Below are 24,771 nucleotides of genomic sequence, written 5' to 3' on the forward strand. Positions count from 1 at the left end.
CTAAATATACTCTTACCCTACTACCCAGCAGTCACGTTCCTTGGTATTTACCCAAAGGAGTTGAAAACTTATGCCCACAGCAAAACCTGCATGTGGTGTTTATAGTAGCTTTATTCATAGTTGACAAAACTTGGAAACTACCAAGTTGTCCTGCAGTAGGTGAGTGGGTAAGTAATGGTAGTACATCCAGACAGTGGAATGTTATTCAGCACTAACAAGAAACGAGCTATCAAACTGTGAAAAGACAAGGACGAACCTTATATGCATATAACGAAGTGAAAGAAAGCAATCTGAAAAGACTACTTACTGTATGATTCCAACTCTATGACATTCTTGAGAAGGCAAAACTATGGAGACAGTGGAAAGATCAGCAGTTGCCAGGGGTTGAGGTGAGGAGTGGGATGAATAGGCAGAACACACGGGATTATCAGGATACGAAAAGACTCTGTATGATACTATAATAATAGATCCATTTCGGGCTTCCCTGGTGGCGCAGTGGTTGGGAGTCCGCCTGCTGATGCAGGGGACACGGGTTCATGCCCCAGTCTGGGAAGATCCCACGTGCCGCGGAGCGGCTGGGCCCGTGAGCCACGGCTGCTGGGCCTGTGCATCCGGAGCCTGTGCTCCGCAACGGGAGAGGCCACAACAGTGAGAGTCCCGTGTACCGCAAAAAAATAAAAATAAGTAATAGATCCATTTCATTATACATTTGCCTAAACCCACAGAATGTACAATACCAAGAATGAATGTAAGGTAAACAATGGACTTTGGACGTTGATGATGTGTCAAAGTAGGTTCATCAATTGTAACAAATATAGGGGATGTTGATAATGGTAGGAGCTGTTGAGAGGGGATACTCTGGTAAGGAATGTTGATAATGGGCGGGGCTATGCATGGTGGGACAGGAGGAATATGGGAAATCTCTGTACCTTCCTCTCAATTGTGCTGTGAAAAAAAAAAAAAAACGCTCTAAAAAGAAACTGAAAGAAAAAATTAGAAACCTTTCTCTGATTAATAAAAAGGGAAGTCAGGCAGATTCAAAGTGTAAGAACTTGATACATCATTGTTGCTTTGAATATGAAGGGGGCCATGTGAGGAGAAATGGGGGCCTCAGGGAGCTGAGGGCAGAGCCTGAGTACCAGCCAGCAAGGAAACATAGACCTTAGACCTTCAACCTAGAACCAGGTTCTGCCAGCAACTTGAATGAGCTCAAAGATAGATTCTTCCCCACGCCTCCAGGTGAGAGCCCAGCCAACATCAAAACGTGAGATCCTGTGCAGAGGGAGAAGTCCAGGGCCTTCTGATTTCTGTGTTCAATGTTCTCTTATAAGATTTTTAAATGAGGGGCAAAAAAAGCCTTTTATATTTACTCACTCATTTAATATTTCTAGTACTCTTCATTTTTTTATGTACATTTGAGTTTCTATTTCATGTCATTTTCCTTCAGCCTGAGGAAACTCCTTTTACAATTTTTTGCAGTGCTAGTCTATTGGCAATGAACTATCTCAGCTTGTTTTTATCAAAAATGTCTTTATTTTACTCTACTTTTAAAGAATCTTTTCACTACATACAGAATTCTAGGTTAGCAGTTCCTTTTTTTTTAATTTCAGCACATTGGATGCCATTCCTTTAACTTCGGGCTTACACTGCTTCTGACAAAAATTCTGTAGTAAATCTCCTTTTTGTTCTCTTGAATATGATGTGTCTTTTTTTCTCTGGTTTCTTTAAGATTTTCCCCTTTCTCACTGGCTTTCATCAGTTAGATGATTATGTGCTTTGATGTGGTATCTCTTTATTCTGCTTGGTATTCACTGAACTTGTTGAATATGCAGATTTATATTTTTCATCAAATTTGGAAATTATATTCTGATCCCTGTCTCCTTTGGGAAGACATATATGTTAGACTACATGATACTGTCACTGAGGCTCTCTTCCTTTTCATTTTGCTTCAGATATTTTTCTCTCTGTGCTTCAACTTAGAGAATTTCTATTACTACATCTCCAAGTTCATTGATTTTTCTCTTCTTTGGTGTCTACTCTACAGCTAAGCCCATCTGGTATATTTTTCACTGTAGACATTTTATTTTTTCAGCCCTAGATGTCCTGTTTGATTTCTTTTAATATCTTTAATTTCTCTCCTTATTGTCTTCAGGTTTTCCCTTGAATTTTTGAGCATGCTTATGATGGCTCTTTTAAAGTTCTTTTCTATTAATTCCATCATCTCTCTCATGTCTGTGTCTGTTTATATTTTTATCCTGGTTACGGGCGTCTCCTGGTTATGCTTCAATGAAGGTCTAACTTTTAATGGATGCTGAATGTGATGGCTTTGTGATATGTCACCTTGGCTAGGCTGAACTACAGTTCCCAGAATTCCCTTTCTAGTATGTGTCCAGTTACGGTAGGGTACAAGGGATATTTCTCTCATAGGAGTTGGAGCATGGAAGGGAAACTGCAGCTATTTTGTAATACACACACACACACCCTTTCCCAGAGTTTCAATCAAACACAAATCTAGGTGCCGTTTTGAAGGAATTTTGCAGATGTAATTCAAGTCCATAATCAGTTGTCTTCAAGTTAATACAATGGAGAGTATTCTAAGTGGGCCTAACTTAATCATTTGGAAGCCTTTAAAACAGGGCTCCGTACACTTAAAGTCCCCTTGGAATTATTATATTATATTTTATATATATATATATATATATATATATATAAAATTTAATTTTTAATTAGGCTGTGAGGCAGGGGTCAATTCAAAAATACTGTTTTATTATTGCTCTACAGTGCCACCTTTGTCATAAATTATATAAATGCGCCTGCTCTTAGCTCTCCATTTCCATTCTATCAGTCAATTTGTCTATGTTTATGTCAATACCATACAGTCTAAAAGTCTTATAGTAGAGTGAGAGTGAGTTCTATCACATCTATCTTCCTCAGCAGTGTCTTGGTTATTCTATCTATGAATTTCCATATAAATTTGAGAATCACCTTGCAAAAAAAAAAAAAAAAAAAAGAGGTCTCGGGCCTCCGCTGAGCTCAGAGATTCCAAACAATGACTAGATCTGAAATTCTCTTCTTTCTTCTCCCCACCATGCTTCCAGCCTACTGTGCTCTTCCCTGGCTGTCTGCCTGCCCTATGGACTCCAGGTGTGCTCAGCCAATTCCTGCAACTGTGTAAGCCAGTTCCTCTAATAAATTCATGTCCTATATATATGACTCCCACTCACCCTGCTTCTCTGATTGAACCCTGACTACTTAACCCTTACGCTGGGCGTCGTGAATATTAGGTTGTCGGGTGTCTGCACTTTGTCCTCTTCCTTTAAAGGGCATAGAAGTTAGCTCTAGCAGACAGTTATTTGTGAGACAGCTTTGCATCCTCTGATTGCATCATTTGGCTTGTTTCTAAGCTTTGCTAGGGGAAGTCAAATAGGGCTGATTTAGCCCTACTACTAATGTGTGACCCTTCTGGAGTCTTTACTAAGTGATCCAGGTGTTCAGAGGGGTTTCTCTCCTTTGGCTAGTCATAACTCAAACATCTCCGAGCCCTACATGAGCTCTGGGAATTGTTCCATTTGGGGAATTATAGTTTTCTTTGCCTGGTGATGCGGAGTTTTTTCCTATGTGGGCATAACTAAGTACTCAGCCAAAGATTCAAGGGGACCCCAGCGCTGACTTCGGGAGGGCTTTCTCTACATGGCTCCCTCCTCTCTGATCCTCTGTCTGGCAAATTCCAGCTACTCTGGCCTCCCCTCAACTCACTGAGACCACTGGCTCTGCTTGGGTACCTCTTGTACCATCATCGGGAAAGTGTCTCCAGGCAGAAAGCCAAAGCAATCTTAGGGCTCATCTCATTTGTTTCCTTTCTATTGGGAATCACAATTCTGCACTGCCTATTCCCTAATGTCTGAAAACATTTTTTTTTAATATAGTTTGTCTAATGAATTGGTGTTTACGGCAGGAAAGTAAGTCTGGTACTAGATATTCCATCATGGACAAAAGTGGAAACCCACCTCCTTCTCTGGAAGATGGAAAAGACTTTCAGCGCATTCAATGCTGGTAGGAAAGAACCATTAGAGAGGAAGAAGTTGAAGACAGAAAAGAGGGGGTGACTGATGGTCAAGGTCTCTGGCGAGCAGGGCTTTGCTTTGTGCATACATGGCCTTGGGGAAGAGGAGAGAAAAGAGTTGGGGACCCTACAAAGAGAGACAGCAGCTGTTTGGGTTGATGGGAAGTCAGAGTGTTAAGGCTGGAATTGTCTTAAGGACCGTCTAGTCTAAAGCTCCATTGTATAAATGAAGAAACTGCAGCTACCGGGATTGTGACTTGATCGAGGTTATAGTTTCTCTGAGTGGCAAAAGCAACTGCAATCCCTCCATTTCTGTCTCTTCCAGGTTTTCTTCCTAACTTGCACCTCTATTTCAGAAGGCTTTGTAGATTCCTTTTCCTCCACCCACATCTTCCAGACTCCAAATCCTTATTTGTGCACCAAGCCAGAAGGAGGGGTGGCTTCGGTTAGGCTTGAAGATGTGAGCTACTTCAGGATGGACAAATAAGGGAGACAAGGGTGATCTGAGTCTGGGCGAACAACCAAAGCAGAGTTACAAATGATGCATTCTTCTGGGAGCAGAGAGGAAACTGAGCCAGCTAGAGCAAAGGATTTTTGTCTATGAAGGCTGAAAATTAGGGTACCAGATTATGGAGAGCTTTGAATGCCAGGGGGAGGAATTAAGAATTATCTCTGCTTTCATTTATTCATTAATTTATTTTTTTAATGTATCAAATGCTTACTATGTGCAGTCTCTGTACTTGGGACTCAGTTGGGAGCCATTGAGAATTTTAATGAAGGGAGTGAAAAGATGAAAGAGGCAAATACCAGGATGTACATGGAATAATACCAGGTCCTTTGAAACATAATAAGTAGATTCACACTTGAATGCTGAACCTAAGAGACTGTGCTTACTACCAAATGTAAAATAGATAGCTAGTGGGAAGCAGCCGCATAGCACAGGGAGATCAGCTCGGTGTTTTGTGACCACCTAGAGGGGTGGGATAGGGAGGGTAGGAGGGAGGGAGATGCCAGAGGGAAGAGATACGGGAACATACGTATATGTATAACTGATTCACTTCGTTATAAAGCAGAAACTGACACACCACTGTAAAGCAATTATACTCTAATAGAGATGTTTAAAAAAAAAAAAAAAGAGACTGTGCTTACCTGAAAATATAGGTATTGTCTTTGTTTTCCTGACATGGGTGCACACACAGTTGGCTGTGTATTCAGTTCAGTGAATGGCAGAGCAGAAAACCCCAGAACTTGGATTCAGAAGACCTTGGTTTGGGTCCTGGTTCTGCTTCTGTGTCACTTCACTTTCTAAGCCTTTGTCTCCTTGTCTAAAAGAAAAAAGAAGAAAGAAAGAAAAGAACAAAAGACCAGAGATTTCTCTTCCGATTTAAATCCTAAAGCTTCCTTCTCTTGGCCAGAATAAGATTCATTAACTATTCAGGGATCTTTATTAAGTGCTTTCATGCTAAGCACAGTCCCAGTGGCCAGGATACAAATGGAAGAAGATAGCATCCCAACCTCAAAGCATCCCATTCCGGGATCTCATATACATTAAAATACTGTAAACGTGGGTGGATGGAGAAGCAAGGACACAACTACTTAGGTCGCCCAGCCTCCCGCGCTGAATCACTTAGACCCGTCCGGCTTCCTTTGCTGTAAAGAGTGGACACTGGGCCTCCATCAGTCACTTCACAGAGTACGGTATCCAGTGAGAGAAGAGACCTTCAGACACGTCAAGACACAAGTGTATCAGAGGTCGCGTGGTGAGCGCAGTGAGCTTGCTGGAGCTCTTGGTGGAGCCCATCCCCCTCTGAAAGGGATGTAAAGCAGATAATTTTAGACTGACTTTCCTGAGTCCCAGTCTGACAAATGGAGCCTCTGCAGCCCAGGGGCAAGTCGTATTTGAGTGCTTGGGCTGCCCCAACAAAACACGCAGACTGGGGGCTGGAAGTCCGAGATCACTGCGCAGGCAGGGTTGGTTTCTCCCGAGCCCTGTCTCCCTGACCCACAGACAGCTGCCTTCTCACAGAGTCCTCACAATGGCCTTTCCTCAGTGCTGGTGCATCTCTGGTGTCTCTTCTGTATCCCAAACTCCTCTTCCTATAAAGGCATCAGTCAGCTTGGATTAGGGCCCACACCAGCGTTCTCATTTTAACTTAATCACCTCTCTAAAGGCCCTATCTCCAAAGTCTACAGTCACGTTCTGAAGTCCTGGAGGCTAGGACTTCAACATAGGAATTTGGGGGGACCACAAGTCAACCTACAACAGAAGTCAGGTCTGGGTCTCACTGCTTAGCACAGTGGGCATAAGGATGAAGGGCAAGGGCAGGGGCAGCTCTCCTCTGAGGCGAAAGCACTGCCCATGTGCCATGGCACCAAAGAACCAAAAAAAAGAAAAAATCTGGAAGCAAGCAGGTTCCGGGGCAGGCACAGTTGCATAGAATGTGCGAACGTGGCCCTTTTCCAAAAGTAGAGAACTCTGCTCAGTTGTGTAGCTCTAAATAGTGCCTGTTGATGCTGCTGTCAGCTTTTTTCAGACCTCATCCTTGGCATCTTTGAACGCTTTGGTGAGCACCAGCATGGCCCTGAGGACGGAGGCGTTGGGTTCTTCCCTCCTGGGCCGCGAGAGCCCTCTTGCCGGCCTGTGGGCTCTGTTCATCTGGATTGTTTTCTCCTTCTCTGATCTCACCTTCAATGCTGGCCATTACTCCCAAGAAGAGAAAGGCGGGGGTCTGGCGCACCGAACAAGGAATTATTTCAAAGAAAGCCCGTTGCCATGGGAACCGGTTGTCAAATGCTTTTCTGCGCGGGAGGTGTCGAGTGGGGCCACAGATTTTCTTAAGCGCTGCCTGCTTTTCTTTTTAATTTGTGACAAGAACAATAAATGATTGGAGAGGGAGATGGGCAGGAAAGCACTTGTCTGTCAGAAATTCATCCTGACAGTGAGCCAGGGGCTTTACTTATGGCCTGTTCTAACGGAGCCTTCAAATTGCAGTGCTTAGGGATGGGGCGGGGGCCGTGGTGGAGACGGGATGAGGAAGCAGTGAGAAAGCCACCTTAGATGGATCAGAAAATGTTCCTAGAGGGACTTCCCTGGCGGTCCAGTGGTTAAGACCCTGCACTACCAATGCAGGGGGCACCGGTTCTATCCCTGGTCGGGGAACTAATATCCCACATGCCACGTAGCGCGACCAAAAAATTAAAAAAAGAAAAAACAAAGAAAATGTTCCTAGAGCTTTTACTCCGTGTTCAGCCTCAGGCGAGGCTCTGTCAGGGATGCTGAGGAAGTCAGATTAGTCTGTAGTTTTGGACAGTCACAGTCTCATTGGGGAAGTGGAACCAAGACCCATAGAATAAGAAAAATGACAGAAGCCAATGTATGATATTGACATGTGTTTCCTCTGTAAAGATGCCCCATCTACATGTACAGTACTGCCTGGAGCGGAGGCAGACTCTGAGAGTTGCATGGCTATGCATGACCCACATCCTTTTTGTTTTGCGGTACGCGGGCCTCTCACAGCTGTGGCCTCTCCCGTTGCGGAGCACAGGCTCCGGATGCGCAGGCTCAGCGGCCATGGCTCACGGGCCCAGCCGCTCTGCGGCATGTGGGATCTTCCCGGACAGGGGCACGAACCCGTGTCCCCTGCATCGGCAGGCGGACTCTCAACCACTGCGCCACCAGGGAAGCCCTGACCCACATCTTTGAATGGCTGTTTCCCTTTGCTTAGGACCAAAGCTCTGGGCCAACCACTAGGTAAGTGGTTAACTGACAGACATCTTTAAGTCCACCTCCGCTTTGGCGTCAAGGCCACCCTCTTCCTGGGGTGGCTTGGACAGTGACCGAGCATGACGCGGTACGAGCCCCCAGCCGTTCCCACCCATCACTCCTCTGCAGGCGTTTGCTCAGAGTTCCCATCAGGCTGGAGGGGACAATTCTGTATCGTGGTCTGACTGAGCCCATCCCTACCCCATCCCACTTTCTGCCTTTTCCTCCCACAGGTATTACTCCTGTGGGGGGGGGGGTATAGTTGCTTTACAATGTTGTGTTAGTTTCTACTGTACAGCAAAGTGAATCAGGTATACGTATACATATATCCCCTCTTTTTTGGATTTCCTTCCCATTTAGGTCACCACAGAGCACTGAATAGAGTTCCCTATACAGTAGGTTCTCACTAGATATCTATTTCTTACCCAGTGGCAAATATATGTCAATCCCAATCTCCCAATTCATCCCTCTTCCCCTTTGGTATCCATGCGTTTGTTCTCTACATCTGTGTCTCTATTTCTGCTTTGCAAATAAGATCATCTATAGCATTGTTCTAGATTCCACATACAGGCATTAATGTATATGTTTTTCTCTTTCTGACTTACTTCACTCTATATGACAGTCTCTAGGTCCATCCACGTCTCTGCAAATGACCCAATTTTGCTTTTTTATGGCTGAGTAATATCCCATTGTATATATGTACCACATCTTCTTTATCCATTCCTCTGTCAATGGACATTTAGGTTGCTTCCATGTCCTGGCTATTGTAAATAGTGCTGCAATGAACATTGGGGTGCATGTGTCTTTTTGAATTATGGTTTTCTCAGGGTATATGCCCAGGAGTGGGATTGCACGATCATATGGTAGCTCTACTTTTAGTTTTTTAAGGAACCTCCGTACTGTTCTCCATGGTGGCTGTATCAATTTACATTCCCACCAACAGTGCAAAAGTGTTCCCTTTTCTCCACACCCTCTCCAGCATTTATTGTTTGTAGATTTTTTTATGATGTCCATTCTGACCGGTGTGAGGTGATACCTCATTGTAGTTTTGATTTGCATTTCTCTAATGATTAGTGACGTTGAGCATCTTTTCATGTGTTTGTTGGCCATCCGTTAAACGTTTTCACTCTTAACTCATCTCAGTGTCTGCTTCTCTCAGGACCCCAGCAGAGCCAAATTTTCACGGGTCAGGAGGTGACTATTGGAATCTACAGTTAATCAGAAAATGTTGGTCATGAAGGTGGCCTTAGAAAGCTTTAGCGCAGATGTGCCTATCCTTTAGGGCTCAGGGATACCTCCGAATCTGGAAAAAAAGGCTCTAGATAGAGTTTCCAGGAGCAGTGGAGGCAGCTAACATCCAGGATGGACATGCCTCCTGGGTGCCCGAGCCCAGTGGCAGAGCGCATGCTGGGTCCTTCTGACTGTGGTGTGATTTGTTTCCAGAAGCACAGCCTTGGCCTGGTTTACCATCCTTTCTAGAGAGCCAATGACCTGCCCAACATCCTTTTCTCAATTCCTTTTCTTCTTAAATTACCCAGAGAAAATTTATGCTGCTCATCACTAAGAACCTGCTCTAATTCAGGAGCGAGGGGACATTGGATTACAGGAGGTGACTTTCCTCATGAGAGCAAAGGAAACATTGTATCTGAAAAGTCACTGGAGATGAGGCAGGTCCCAAAGAGAACGGCCAAAGTGCAACACTATTCATAAGGAAGTCTAATAATTCAGACGTTTGAAGCCAATCCCTGCTGAGCTTCTTTGAGGAAGGATGCGTGTGGATGACCAGAGATGTGCATACGGTTTTCTGCCCCGTCATCCCCAGCTCACTGAGCCCCCACCCACCTTGGCTTCTGGCTGCTGGGTACATTCCTGCTTCAGTTAGAGCCTCCAGTGAACAAGGAAGAGTAAAGGTAGGTGTCATAGGTTAAATTGTGCCCCCCCCCACCGCCGGCAAGATTCATATGCTGAAGTCTTAACCCCCCTGGACCTCAGGCAGTGACTTTATTTAGAAATAGGGTCACTGGAGATGTCATTAGTTAAGATGAGGTCGTACTGGAGTAGGGTGGGTCCCTCATTCAATATGACTGGTGTCCTTATATAAAGGGGAAATCTGGACACAGACGCGCACACAGGGAGATCGTCACGTGAAGATGAATGCAGAGGTCAGGGTGCTGCATCTATAATCCAAAATGTCAAACCCCAGAAGCTGGGGGAGAGGCATGGGACAGATTCTCCCTCACATCCCTCAGAAGGAACCAACCTTGCCGACACCCTGATCTCAGACTTCTAGCCTGCAGAACTGGAAGACAATGGATGTCTGTTGTTTAAGCCACTCCGTTTGCGGTACCTTATTATGGTAGCTCTAGCAAACAAATTCAGTGGGGGGGGGGGAAGAATGCACGCCCCCATTTAGGTAACTTAGAGTTTTGGTTTGGGGCAGGGATTGCCCAGCGCCTGGTGATGGACTATGTGGAATATCAATTAGACCGCCAGACAAGTTGGGATTGGAAACTCCAGGTTTCAAGTTAATTCATATCCTGATGACATTCGCTCCAACTTCCCTTCTGTACTTAGTGTGTAGCCACATGGTTGTATTTGGAAGAAGGTAGAATTTGTAAGAGGGAGGTGGAAACTTCTTAAATCTTTGTGAACACCTCTTTCTTAGACTTAAACCAGGATAATGCTTCACTCCCCTGGTAGATTAGACATTTGCTGGAGTCCCAGCAAAGATAGCACCAAATAGTGTCTAAAAGTTGTCCCCAAAGACTAAAAAGGCTGCCATGATGAGGGCATGGGTCCAGGCTGTTGTAACAGGAATACGGGAGATAAGGAATCACCCTAGTACAACATGATGATGTCTTTCCTTCCTACCTCCTTCCCTGTCCCTCTGGGCACCTGGCTATGCTCCATCCTCAAGCTGCTCCAGAAGCCCAGCTTCTCCGAGACGTGCCCTGAACACACTAGGCTCAGTGCCTGGGGCTGATGGGAAGGTTTTCATGTTATTTTTTTTTAAGAGTCAGATGGGAAAAAATGACTGTCATAAGAATGGATTTATAATAGCGAATCCAGCTTGGATTACGTTCACATTTATACCAATACAGCTTTCATCTTTCGTCAGAGGAAGGGGCTATGTCCTGACACCAGCTGGGTTTCCTACAATGCAGCTCGGTTCTGACACTAACTGATGTTAGCACAGACCTCACAAGTTAAGGGCTCAGTCCTACAAGACCACCTTCACTTCAAACACCAGCCACGGTCTCAGGTATCCCCAAGCTACCCATGCTTCTGCCTAGCCAGCTGCAAATTTGGGGGTTCCCACAACACCTCCCCCACTTGATAATTCGGTAGAACAACTCACAGAACCCAGGAAAGCACTATACACATGATTACCATTTTATTATAACGGAGACAACTGAGGGACAGCCAACTAGAAGCAACACTTAGGACAAGGTCTAGGGACGTAGAGGTGCAGCCGCTTCTGTCCCACTGGGGGGATATATTGGTATATTGACAAGTTCACTAACCAGGAAGTTCCCTGAGCTTTGTTGTTCGGTTTCTGTCAAGATTTCAATACTTGGGCCTGGCTGACGAAGCCATTGGCCACGTGATCAGACTCAGTGTCCAGCCCCTCTTCCTTCCCTGGAGGTGCATGGTGGGGTTGGGTGAGAATTCCAGCCCTCCGATCATGCGGTGGGTTTTCCTGGCACCAGTCTCCATCCTGAAGCTATGTAGGGGTCCCGCCATGAGTCACCTTGTCCACATAAACTCAGGTATGTTTAAAAGGGGCTCATTACAGGGACTTCCTTGGTGGTCCAGTGGTTAGGACTGCGAGCTTCTACTGCAGGGGGCACGGGTTCGATCCCTGGCGGGGCACGAAGATCCCACAGGCTACACGACCAAAAAAAAGGGGGGAGCAGTCATTATAAATAACAAAAGATGCTTCCATCATCTGGAAAGTCCAAAGGTTTTTATTTTTCTTTTTTTTTTTTTGGCCACACTGCGAGGCTTATGGGATCTTAGTTCCCCGACCAGGGATCGAACCCGGGCCCTCACCCTCAGCAGTGAAAGCACCGAGTCCTAACCACTGGACCGCCAGGGAGTTTCCTGGAAAGTCCAAGGGTTTTTGAAGATCTGTGCCAGGAACTGGGGACAAAGACAATGGTTTTTTGTTTGTTTGTTTTTGTTGTTTTTTTATTTAGTATCCCATAGGGACTCATGACGGCAAGCCAGCCCAGGGTCCCACAATGCAGCCCCTGAGCTGTGCTCCCAGGGCCCAGGGGGAGCCATCCTAAGGCCCACCGCACCCAGCAGTGGTCACAACAACCCAAATCCCAAGGTGGAGTGTTGCTGCAACCCCCAAATCTAATCTGGTCTCTGCTGGTCCCCATCCAAGCTCCAGCTTTGCTCAGCCTTCCCACCTGCAGCCTCCCCTAGGCTTTGGGACCCTCAGCGTAGCGCGTGAGTTTGTCCCCTCCGTCCTGGCTCGGCGCTCTCACACTAACTTTGTTTTTTCTCACACTGGACTTCCCGGTCTCGAGACACTGATAGGCCACCTCTGTGGAGTTTGGGCCCCCTCCCCCGGCCTCTGCCCCTGAATGGTCAAGTATGAACACCATCTCTTTAAACGGTTTCCACATCAGAACCGATCCTGCCCTGATTCTACATCCCCCTCCTCCCCTCCTGTCGAGTCTGCTGGCTCTTCAGGCCCACGCTCTCAGCTGGCTGTCTCAGGCTAGTAGAACGGCACCAAAGAAAAGGTCAAGTCCGCAAATCTGTCCCGGCTCCCGCATGTCCCCAGCGACCCCAGGCTGGCCCCACTGGCCATCCCATGACTACTTCATCTACTTGCATTTGCCAGGAACTGGGACATTTGAATAAGGGGAGTAAAAAAAGCAATCGTCTAATTTTGGAACTTCAGGCGCTCCAACAGCTGGTAAGCGGAGATATTTGGGGGGAGAAGACGTCACTCAACTCACACCTCCCAGGAGGCTGCCTGCACAGCCTGCTCAGACAGCCAGCCCCAACCAAACACCACGCCCTTTCAGAGACCAGGAGCGATGCTCAACGCAGCCTGTGCTTTCGCTCAAGATACTGACTTTGTAAATGTTGAGCTGAAAGCCTTATAATAGATGAGACTCAATACAAAGAGAAGTGGGGCACTGCAGGTCTTCAGGGAATTGAAAGAACATAAATGATCAACGCAATGAAACTTGCAAGAGAGGAGAACTTCGACTTACTTCTGCTGAGAGGACCTGGCTTCTCAGTATACTTTTCCCTACATTCTTCATTTCTTCAGGTTCCTTCACAGGAGCCCCATGCATTGCCTATCCTCTTACAATGAAATAGAGAAGAAGGGAATGGGGCAGGGGCAGAGGGGAAGGGCGTGAGTTCTAAGCTACAGAGAGCAGTCTATCTATGGGGCCGGCCAGGGGACTCGTGGAAACCACTCTGCTATGGGGTCCAGTAAAAGGAAAGTACAGTTTGGCAAGTAATACTGGGTCCCAAATGGCAGCTGTTTCCAGTGGCAGGCCAGGCAAACAGGTGGCAATAAGTGCAGCAGGGTGGGAGGGGGTGGGATTCTAAAAAGTAGAAAGGAAGGGACTGATACTTATTTAACTCTTTCCATATGCTAAACGCTATGCCAGGCACTTTGCAGATATTATTTCATTTAACCTCTTGACAATCTCTACCAGAGAGTATATTTTTTTAAGATTTTTTGGTTTTGATGTGGACGATTTTTAAAGTCTTTATTGAATTTGTTACAATATCGCTTCTCTTTTATGTTTTGGTTTTTTGGCCATGAGGCACGTGGGATCTTACTTAGCTCCCCAACCAGGAATTGAACCCACACCCCCTGCATTGGAAGGTGAAGACTTAACCACTGGACCACCAGGGATCCCCCCAGATAGTCCATTTGAAAAATGAGAAAACCTCAAAAATCTAAAAATAGAGTTGCCATATGACCCAGCAATCCCACTCCTGGGCGTATATCAGACAAAACTATAATTCCAAAAGATACTGTTCATTGCAGCACTATTTACAAAAGCCAAGACGTGGAAACAACCTAAATGTCCATCGACAGAGGAATGGATAAAGAAGAGGTGGTTGGTACATATATACAATGGAATACTACTCAGCCATAAAAAAGAATGAAATAATGCCATTTGCAGCAACATGGATGGACCTAGAGATTATCATACTAAGTGAAGCAAGTCAGAAAGAGAAAGACAAATACCATAGGATATTGCTTATATGTGGAATCTAAAATATGATACAAATGAACTTATCTACGAAACAGAAACAGACTCACAGACATAGAGAAGAGACTTGTGGTTGCCAAGGGGGAGAGGGGGTGGGGGAGGGATGGATCGGGAGTCTGGGATTAGCAGATGCAAACTATTACATATAGGATGGATAAACAGCAAGGTCCTACTGTATAGCACAGGGAACTATATTCAATATCCTATAATAAACCATAACGGAAAAGAATATGAAAAAGAATGTGTGTATATATATATATATATATATATATATATATATATAACTGAGTCACTTTGCTATACAGCAGAAGTTGACAGAACGTTGTAAATCAACTATACTTCAATAAAATTAATTTAACAAAATTTTTAAAAATAAAAATGAGGAAACCAAGATTCAGCAGTCACCCAGTGGGTAAATGACAGGGTTGGAATCTGACCCCAGATCCTGGCCTCAAAGCCCACGGTCTTTCCCTACTATACTAAAGCATATGAGGGGGAGGGATAGATTGGGAGTCTGGGATTGACATGTACCCACTGTTGTATTTAAAACACAAAACCACAAGGACCTACTCTATAGCACAGGGAACTCTGCTCAATACACTATAATAACCTAAATGAGAAAAGAATTTGAAAAAGAATTTTTTTTTAACTATTAAAAAAACAAAATAAAATAAAGCATCTGAGAAGTCAGCTAAAGCGGATCCTGGGGACCACAGGGGCTCCAGGGCAGGTACTAATCCTTAGAAGCCAGTCTAGAAAGAGAAAAGCCATTCGCCTCTAACTATAGGACCCAAGTACTCAAGAGTCGCCAGGGCAGAAAGCTAAGGGCTGACCATTAACAATAATATCTCAATGGTTGAGTTATAACGTGGGGCTGCAGCTGCTTGAATTCCTCCTGCCTCAGGTCTGGACTCAACTGTGATTTATAATCTGCCCACTATTTGTCTTCCTTACTAAGCTGTGAGTTCCTTAAGTGTTCTTTGTGTCCACAGCTGGTGGCGCAGCACCTGGCTCCACCAGGGGTAGGCGCTCCATAAATGATGGTGGGATGTGTGAAGGAATGAATGGATGAATGCGTCCTTCATTGAGGGGCAGCATGGCAGAGACTACTTAATCAGGCAGTGACTGAGCAGACAAGGTATCAAGGGGAAGCTAGAGTCCCCCAGTCCACCGCAGGAACTTCAGCGATCCCTGGTTAGAATTCTCTACTAGGATTCTTTGTACTTCTGAGTGGGTTTGACCACTCAGTTTTTTAAACCCACACACACTTGGATTATTAAGTAAACAAAAAGTTTATTTTTTTCCCACAAATTTAAGGGTGAATTGACTTAATTTTTCACTTCACTCGCTTTTTGTATGTGGCGGGGGGACGGGGGGTGGGGGATGGGCACTGTACACAGTGTTAGAGAAGGCCAAGGGAAAGCTCTGGGCTTCTCAGAAGCAACCAGTTCATTGCTTATCCAAGGCCACAAAAAGCCTGGATTCCTAGCATCCTCCTTCTGAGATGTTCCCATGGAAACCATGCTTGGGCTATTCTTGCACAAGGGCAACTTCTAGCACAGTCAGCCCTGGCTCCTGAGAGAATGCAGTGCCTGAGGTGGGAACCAGCAGACAAATTGTGAGAAGGGAAAAGCAAAAAGATTGCTGCTCTACAACCAGAACATACCTCTTCCTCTTCCCTCCTCCCAGGCACCCCGATGGGAAATGCGCCAGCCCCTTAATGACATGAAGCACAGACCTCCCCTGGCCTGAGTGATGGGACAAACAGGCATCTGCCGGGGAAGGCTACAATGTAAATTGCACCCTGTCCTGTCAGCGGAGGAAATGAGACGGGGCTGAGGGGCAGAGAAGGAATCTTGCACAGAGCAATGAATTTGATGCCTTCTGCCACGTGGTCTGATGGTGATCAGGTGTAACCAGGACAAGAGGGAAATGATGCTGCTTCCCTGGACAGGGAGACGATATCCATCCCAGCCATCGCCCCACTCCTGGTCCACTGGTTAGTCGTTAAGGCAGGAGCCACTGGAGTTGCCACCTTCGTTCCTAATGCCAGCTCCTTATCTGCTTCCACGCCACCTGCTAGGTGTGTGACCTTGGGACACTGCCTGACCTCTCTAAGCCTCTGCTCCCTTATCTGTCAAATGAGGGTAATGAGATCGGATGCGTAAGGTTCTTGCAAAGGAGGTGATATATGGGAGGTCCTCACCGTATCTCTGTAACTGTTTATACGGCACACGCTCAAGCATAAGTTAGACTCTATTGGCAGGATGCAGGGATATCTTGTAGGACATCGGGAGGGGAATAGACCCAGGCCCCTTAAGGGCCCGGAACCAGGAACTGGGACTAAGCGGTCTCTTGTCTCTTGCGCTTTAGACTCTCCGCCTCTATCTGCTCATCAGCTTGCCCCGCCTCTCTGTGTGCAGGGGAGAAATGGTCATGCCAGCCGTGACTCCACATAGCCTTCTGACTCATGAGCTCAATATGGGCTAGAAGAGCCTCTGTGCCAGCTGCCAGTTCCAGGAAAATTGTCTCATTCACCCACGCTCAGTCCGGGTTCCCCGCTCTGGTCCATCAGGTGTGACCAGACAAAGCCTGAGGTCACCTCTCTCCCTTTCGCAGTGGGGAATCTCAGAGAAGGGAGCACAGAACGAACAGGCACCCAAAGTATTCTCTGCTTCCTCAAAGTCCTCCTCGGTGGAATTCTCCCAAAATCTCTGGGCAGATGACTCAGCAGGAGGCTGTGGTCCAGACTTTCTCCTAATATATACCCTGTCCTGCATAAGACAGGCTGCGAGCTCCTGGGAGAAACAGAGGGGCCCCACGTGCGCCCATCACGTGGTCACATCATCCGTATGTGAAAGGAGTCAGACAAAGCCGAACTCAGGAACCTCCTTCCTGCTGGTCTAATGTAGGGTGCGGAAATTCAGATCTCACAAAATGTGTCCAGATTTTAGCCTCTGGAATATTGAGAGCTTCCCTGGAGCTCTAATGAATGGTGATGATGTAAAACACAAGCTGATGTAAAATATTTCCAGCCTAGTTGCATGCTGGGAGAAAGAAGCATTATTTTATTATACTGGATCTTTTCCCACAAAGTCAAAAGCCATTCTCCCTTGCTGAGTTTAATAAGATTCATCTGTCACCTGGGTTAGAGTCGCTCACGTTTTGGGGCAATTTTTTATCTGTGTTATTATGCCAGCCTCAGAAGAAGGTAGCCCGGAGGATCAATTAGTCCTGTATTGAGAATCCCCTAGGGAAGTGATTCATTCAGTCACTCATTCATCTGACAAATATTTATCGAGTGCCTGTTAGGAGGGTGACAGTGTATTAAGCACTGGATAAAATGGTGGGCAACAGCAGGAAAAATCCTCAGTCGCACGGGGTTCACAGTCTAATGGTGAAACGGGCACTGTGAAAACCGCACAATCAAATCACACCTGTGACAGGTGTTCCGCGGGAGAGAGAACCTGTGTTGTAAGAAGGGGGTCTGTCCCGCTCAGGAAGTTGGCTTCTTTGCCAAGTGATGCTTGAGCTGAGTGATGAATGCTGAGTAGGTGTTCCCAGGAGTCGAGGCGAGGAAAAGGATTGTGACTGGACAAAAGTGCACGTGCCGATGAGTGGAGTGGGGAGTGAGGGTTGTGCACACCTATTAGAATGGCTAACGTCCAAAAAGCCAACCATACCAAACGTTGACAGGGCAACAGGAACTCTCATTCATTGCTGGTGGGAATGCAAAATGGTACAGCCACTTTGGAAGACAGTTTGGGAGTTTCTTACAGAACTAAACAGAATCTTATCATACCATCCAGCAGTTGTGCTCCTTGGTGTTTATACCCAAATGAGTTTAAAACATATGTCTACACGAAAACCTGCACGCGGATATTTACAGCAGCTTTATTCAGAATTGCCAAATCTTGGGAACAACCGAGATGTCCTGCAGTGAGTGAGTGGATAAACTGTAGCACATCCAGACAATGGAATATTATTTGGTGCTAAAAAGACATGAGCTATCAAGCCATGCAAAGACTTGGAGGAAACTCAAATGCATATTACTGAGTGAAAGAAGCCAATCTAAAAGACTTCATACTATATGATTCCAACTATATGACATTCTAGAAAAGGCAAAATTAAGACAATAAAAAGTCAATGCTTGCCAGAGATTGGGCCGATGGCAGTGGGGGATGGAGGGAGGTGGGAGGAGAGAAAAGAGTGATGAATAGGGGAAGCACAGGAAATTTTTAGGGCAGTGAAACTAATCTGTATGATACTTTGAAGGTGGATACATGTCATTATACATCTGTCCAAACCCGTAGAATTCTTTGTACAACATGGGAAAGTGAAACATGATATAAACTATGGACTTTCGTTAATCATAGTGTATCAGCTTTGTTTCATTAATTGTAACAAATGCACCATACCAAGGCAAGATGTTAATAACAGAAGTAACTGTAGGGGGGGAGGGGTAGTATATGGGAACTTTCTGTACTAGCTGCTCAATTTTGCTGTAAATCTAAAACTTCTAAAACATATTAGTTGAAAAAAAGAGAGCAAACGGACAATGTTTATTTCTGTATGATAAAAGTGACATCATTTTTTTTCGTATTTGACTATAATCCCATAATTTCAACCTAAGGTTTCATTCTTTATTTTTAAAATTGTTAATTGCATGATTGATACATAAATACTTCCTTCTTGAAAATATGTGAAACACTACAGAAGGAGTTAGAGTCAATCCCATTCCATTCTGGAATGGTAACCATAGATAATTTGGTGAGACCCCTTCTGGGTAGTCTCTGTGCCTCTTCTCTGGATATACATATACCAATGCACAGTTGTTTTACTTGGAAATGCGTTCATCTAGAAACTTCCTTTAAAGTGACTTAAAGGGGGGTTTGATTTGACTCACACTCCAAGAATTCTGGACGTGAGTTGGTCCTAGAGTTAGCCCAGAAGCTCAGTGACATTAGGTGACACCACTGTCTTGATGATTCCCAGGAGCTTTTGCTCCTGTTTGCGACCTCGTGTCTACAAGATGCCTGTACCCTTCCAGGGGTCCACCTGCTACATCTCCGTGTTCAAGGTGGGATGAAGAGGAGAGAACTGCTGTATCTGATCTTTTGATCAGGAAAGCAAAGATTTCCAGAAACCTACCGATAGGCTTCCATATGTTTCACTTGCCAAATGTGTCCCATGGCCACCTCTAGATGCAGTGGAAGCGGAAAGGTAAATGTTTAACTGTTCCAACCACCCAAGGGGATGGCACCGAAGAGGCAGTCTGACAGCTGCTTTGGGATCTATCAACAGCTGTGTCTGACCGAACTGCTAACTTTTTAGTTTGTATATGTTTTTCAAACAATAGTGTATGTCTGAGAGATTCTCTGTCAGTAATTTTAGACCGTTTTTTAAAAACCCAATCTGAGAGACTTTTAATACAATATTTAAACCCATTTTCATTTATTGTAATTATCGATGTACTTAAATTTGTTCCTGATTATCTTTTATGTTTTATACTTACCATGCTTTCTTGTTCTTTATTGTATTTCTTTTCTGACTTTTATTGGATTGCATTTGTCTTCTAATGATTTCTACATTATTATTCTATTTTTCTACGGATATCCTTTAACTTGAAACTCAGTTTTTTCCTATCAAAATCTAGTGCTGATGAGAATATACATCACTACCCAAAATGGGTAGAGGGGAACTAATGACTAAGCTTGGAGGCCCTCCTTATTAAGGATATATTTGCTGTCATTTCGTGGGATTTGGGATAGGAGAAGAAGCAGATGCATGCACTCCCTATGCCATTTCGATCCAATCTTTCTTCTTTATATTATAAGGGGAAAAGCAACTGAGAAAATTATTTCAAAACTAAAAGGTGAGAAGAAAGCAGAAGATGATGCTCAAGGAGAAGGGATGGGTTAGTGATGGGAAAATTTTAGGGTGCAGTTTAGGGGGATTGGAGCTTTTCTAGGGCAACTCAAACTACCCTGTGAAGCTAAATTTCTCTTCCAAGCATACGTTCAGCATTCCTTGTTGTGTCTGGTTTGACACTGGCCAGAAAGAAATGAAAATATAGAGCCTGAAGAGTTAGATGACAGGCTTACTCTCAGGCTAAAGGATCAAGGCCAGAGGCAAGGGGCCGAGTCCCATTTTGAGAGTCACCAGGAATTACCAAGACTGGAGCCAAAGAAAGGCTGTATGTTGATTATTTTAATCAGGTACAGTAAACATGCAGGCACGAAAATGACCATCATGAAGAAAGAGGTCTTTATACTCAGACACCCCTAAAAATAGGCTATATGACATGCCACGCAGGGCCACATGGGGAAGCACCAGGGTCGGTCAGGGGGCAGAGGGAATGAGAAAGAAAGAGCCTTTACTGTGGTTTTTGCAGGAGAGGCAAGGCAGGGGAAGCAGGCTTAGGATGGGCTAGTTTGAATAACTTCAGCAGGCTCTGGGTCACAGGCATCGTCCCTAGTTGTCTAGCACCTGGCCCTGGGATGATTAGGGCAGGCAGACATTGGCTCAGAGGGTGAGAGCAGATGAAGAAGGTGGTTGGAGGGCTGGGGTCTGGATTGGTTGGATTGCTTATGAAAGGGGCACTTGCAGGCATGTCTTTACTAGCTCTAGAAATTGCCCAGACTGGAAGGGACAGTCTCTCCAGGATCAGCAAGCCCTAGATGTCAATGCATCAGAAAATATCAATACCAAAAATTGAAAGGCATGATTTATACGAAAGTCTCAGCTCAAATCGGGAATTGAGGATCAGGGATCACCAACAAGATCAAGGTGCTGACAAACTGGAAGATAAGAAATGGTTGCGTGGGACCCACTGTTCTCTAAAAAGGACCTTAGGGATGCTTTCAAAAGGCTGCCCGCTAATAAGCTAATATCAGCCTTCTATCTTACGTCTAACGTTTTAAAGGCAATTCCTCACGTTCAGAAGCGGAAAAATGTGTCCCAGCTGGAATATCTTACGTCTCAGTTTCCCCACGGCTCACACAAAAAATAAGGGCAAGTCACTGTCCCAAAGATTTTTCTTAATTAGTGAATTTACAGGAAAAAACCTTCACAAGGATAAAACATTGACATTACCTTTAACTGTTACACTTAGCACTTCATCGCCATTCCCATGAATAAAATCACAATCTCCTCAACTATTCCAGGAAAACCCAGACCTAACTCATCTTGCTCCTCTGTGTACATGGCAGTCTGGTTGCCATTAGGTAGTGGATGGAACCACCTCCCCTGCTTCCGAGCTTCCGAGAAGGCAGAAGTGACGGGAAGCTGCCAGGCCTGCAGATGCCAATGTGCAAATCCACCAAAGTGGACCAGCCACGTCCCCTGGGATTGCCAAGTCTGCCAAATCCAGCTGAGACGTTACACAGAGTCCATCGGTGACCGGAAACCCGGCCAGCCTAGAGCCAAACGCGTCTGGTCTAATGAAAAGGCCTTTGGCTGGTGGCACTACATGCAACAAGTACAATCATCTGCGATGGCTGAGAAACTCCCTCATTCCCTTCTTCTGCAGTCTTGGCCGCTGAACTCGGTCCAGAACAAAGAAATGCTGAAGCAGCAGAACAGCTAGGACCCAGGGTTTCCAATTCATAGAGGGCAGGAGAAAGCCGGCTCGGTCAATTCCTTCTCAGCTTCCCATCAGGGAGAGAGGCGACCAAGCCCACGGCTGGGGATTCTCACCTATTTTTATAACCATCAAACATTTGTACAGCCCCTCCGAGCCAGGCACCGGGCAAGGCACTGTGGGCCATGCAAAGAATAAACTCCAGGGGCTTCCCTGGTGGTCCAGTGGTTAAGACTCCACGCTGCCCCTGCAAGGGCACAGGTTCGACCCCTGGTCAGGGAACTAAGATCCCTTATGCTGGGCAGGATATGTTAATTAGCTTGATTGTGGTGATTATTTCACAATGCAGAGGTATTTCAAAACATCCAGGGAATTCCCTGGAGGTTCAGTGGTTGGGACTCTCCGCAACCTCACTGCCGACGTCCCGGGTTCAATCTCTGGTCGGGGAACTATGATCCCACAAGCCACGTAGCACAGCCAAAATTTTTAAAAAAGAATAAACTCCAGGCTCTGCCCTTCAAGAACTCATGGCCCAGAAAGGGGATAAGGTCAGCACCTGAGGCTGGGACAGACAGAGAAAGAGAGTCAGAAAAGGCCTCATGGGGGAGCAAGGAGACCCACCCCCAAACCAGCAACCACCTACTGCTGGTTGGACCACACTGTGCTGGAACAAACCACCACCCTCGGGAATTCGGCCTAGTCAGGGGAGCAAAGGAAGGAATGCACCCAAACACTTCCCCGCCGATGCTGTAGGTTCAGTACCTACAGCACGTACGGTGCACAGAAATAGCACAGCGGAGCACCTGAGCTGGGTTTTTAAAACACAGGAAGGATTTCAACAGGGCAGGGAGGAGAGAACATCAGTGTTCTTGCCAGAGGGGGCAGTGGATGCCGAGGCAAAGAGGCGAGGATGCTCAGGGCACATCCAGCTGAGCTCAGCAGAAAGAGCAGCTATGGGAGGGCCTTGAAAACCAGAGTGCAGAGGACAGATGTAGTCAATTGATCCATCAGTCATTTTTTTAAAAATTGGGGTGAAAAGCACATAAAATTTATCATCGTAACCATTTTTAAGGGTACAGTTCAGTCGCGTTAAGTATATTCACACTGTTATGACATGGGTCTCCAGAATTTTTTCAGCCTGCAAAGCTGAAACTCTGCACCCATGAAACAACTACCCTATTCTCCCCCCACTCCCACCCCGGGTAACTCCCATTCTACTTTCTGCCTCTATGAATTTGACTATTCTAGGGACCCTATACAAGTGGAATTATACAGTGTTTGTCTTTTTGTGACGGGCTTATTTCACTTAACAGTATCTTCAAGGTTCATCCATGTTATAACCTGTGACGGGATTTTCATCTTTCTTAAGGCTGACTAATATTCCACTGTGTGTATATACCCCATTTGTTTATCCACTCATCTGTCAATGGATACAGGCAGGTTGCTTCCACCTTTTGGCTCTTGAGAATAATGCTGCTACGAATATGGGTGTACAAATCTCTCTCTGAGTCTTTGCTTTCAATCCTTTTGGATATGAAGTGGGATTGCTGGATGATACGGTAGCTCTATTTTTAATTTTTTAAGGAAGCACCGTACTGTTTTCCATAGTGGTTGCACCATTTTACATTCCTGCCAACTGGGCACAAGGGCTCCAATCTATCGACATCCTCGGCAACACTTGTCATTTTTTGTTTTTTCGATAGTCGCCATTCTAGTGTGTGTGAGCATCCTTCAGTCATTTTTGAGTAGGGGCATGATGGAGTCAGAGCTACATGTTGGAGGTTGTCTCTGGCAGCAGCAAAGTCAAGAGGCAGGAGCTGGTCAAGGCTTTGGCAATGGTCAGAGTGTAGGGAGGGACTCCTGACCAGGGCTGGTGGTAAAGGAAAGAAGCAGCTAGACTCAGGGGAGGCAAGAGAGAGGGAAGAGCTAGACGGGACTCAAGTTTCAAGCACAAAAGACCGAGAAAATAGTGATACAATGAGAAAAATAGGAAGCTGGGATGGAGGGCTGCTTGTGGGGAGGTTCTGAGATCGGGCAGGTGCCCGCAGGCGCGAGGTCTGTTGTCAAGGCAGGGCTGATGCCCTGAAGACAGCTCAAGGCTAGACACGATCATGATGTCGTTCCTACGGCACTTTTATGTATATGATCCCCTCCGTGCTCACGACACCTGGTGAGGTGAGTCCAAGCAGGTGTCATTTCCACCAGCTGAGCAATGAGAAAGTATAAATGACAAGCCAAGACCACATGGCATATCAGACAGTATCAGAGCCTGGGTAAGCTCCTGAGTCTGGTTCTATTCCCGTGGCCTCTTTCCTTGAGATAAGACTTGTCCAGGAGCATGGAGGGCTCAATCAGTGGAAGACACATTCATCCGACAAATATTCTTTAAGTGACTGGCCGTGTACTAGGTGTTGATTTACTAGTTATTAAAATCACATAGACATGATCCTCCCATCATGAAGCCTATATTCTTGTAGATGACATAGTAAACGAGTAGGCCTTCTGACAGTTTTCCTAGAAGCCCAAAGAATTCCTCAGGAGAAGTGTCCCAAGGCGAATCTTTGCCTCCAGAACGGAAGCTGCTCTGCCAGGTCTGTCATGTTAACTCAAGATGGACCACGTGCAGACTTAACGCACCGTATCCAAGACAACAGCAAAGGAGGGCATTGCCTAGAATGAGTCCTTAAAATATCTAGGCACAAAAGGTACTTCTGGTTGACTTTCAGGGAAAACATTATTCTTTTCTCTCTATTCTCTTTTTCTTTTACTCAAAACTCATCAGCAAAAGTCTGTCTTCTTCACTCAGTACCAATAATCCATGTCTACAGAGGAGGTTGCCAGCATACCCACGTCCATAGCAGCATTATCCACGACAGTCAAAAGGTGGGGCCACCTAAATATCGATCAACATGAATGGGTAAACAAAATGTGATACATACGCACGCTGGAATGCTATTCAGCCTTGAAAAGGAAGGAAATACTGACACGTGCTACAATATGGATAAACCTTGGAGACATTATGCTAAGCGAACGAAGCCTGTCACAAAAAGACAAATATTGCATGATTCCACTTACATGAGGTACTTAAGAGTAGCCACATTCA

The 24,771-nt window shown here is 45.5% G+C and overlaps 1 long non-coding RNA gene across 1 annotated transcript in view; it reads right to left on the reverse strand.

The window, feature by feature from the left end:
- Positions 1-5,091: 5,091 nt before the first annotated feature.
- Positions 5,092-24,771, reverse strand: part of LOC141278938 (uncharacterized) — a 29,759-nt gene continuing 10,079 nt past the window's right edge. Inside the window, exon 3 of the long non-coding RNA XR_012332384.1 lies at positions 5,092-5,388. This is a non-coding gene — a long non-coding RNA (uncharacterized lncRNA). The remainder of the gene's footprint in view (positions 5,389-24,771) is intronic.

The sequence above is a fragment of the Tursiops truncatus genome, chromosome 6 (genome assembly GCF_011762595.2).
Source record: "Tursiops truncatus isolate mTurTru1 chromosome 6, mTurTru1.mat.Y, whole genome shotgun sequence".
NCBI lineage: Eukaryota > Metazoa > Chordata > Mammalia > Artiodactyla > Delphinidae > Tursiops > Tursiops truncatus.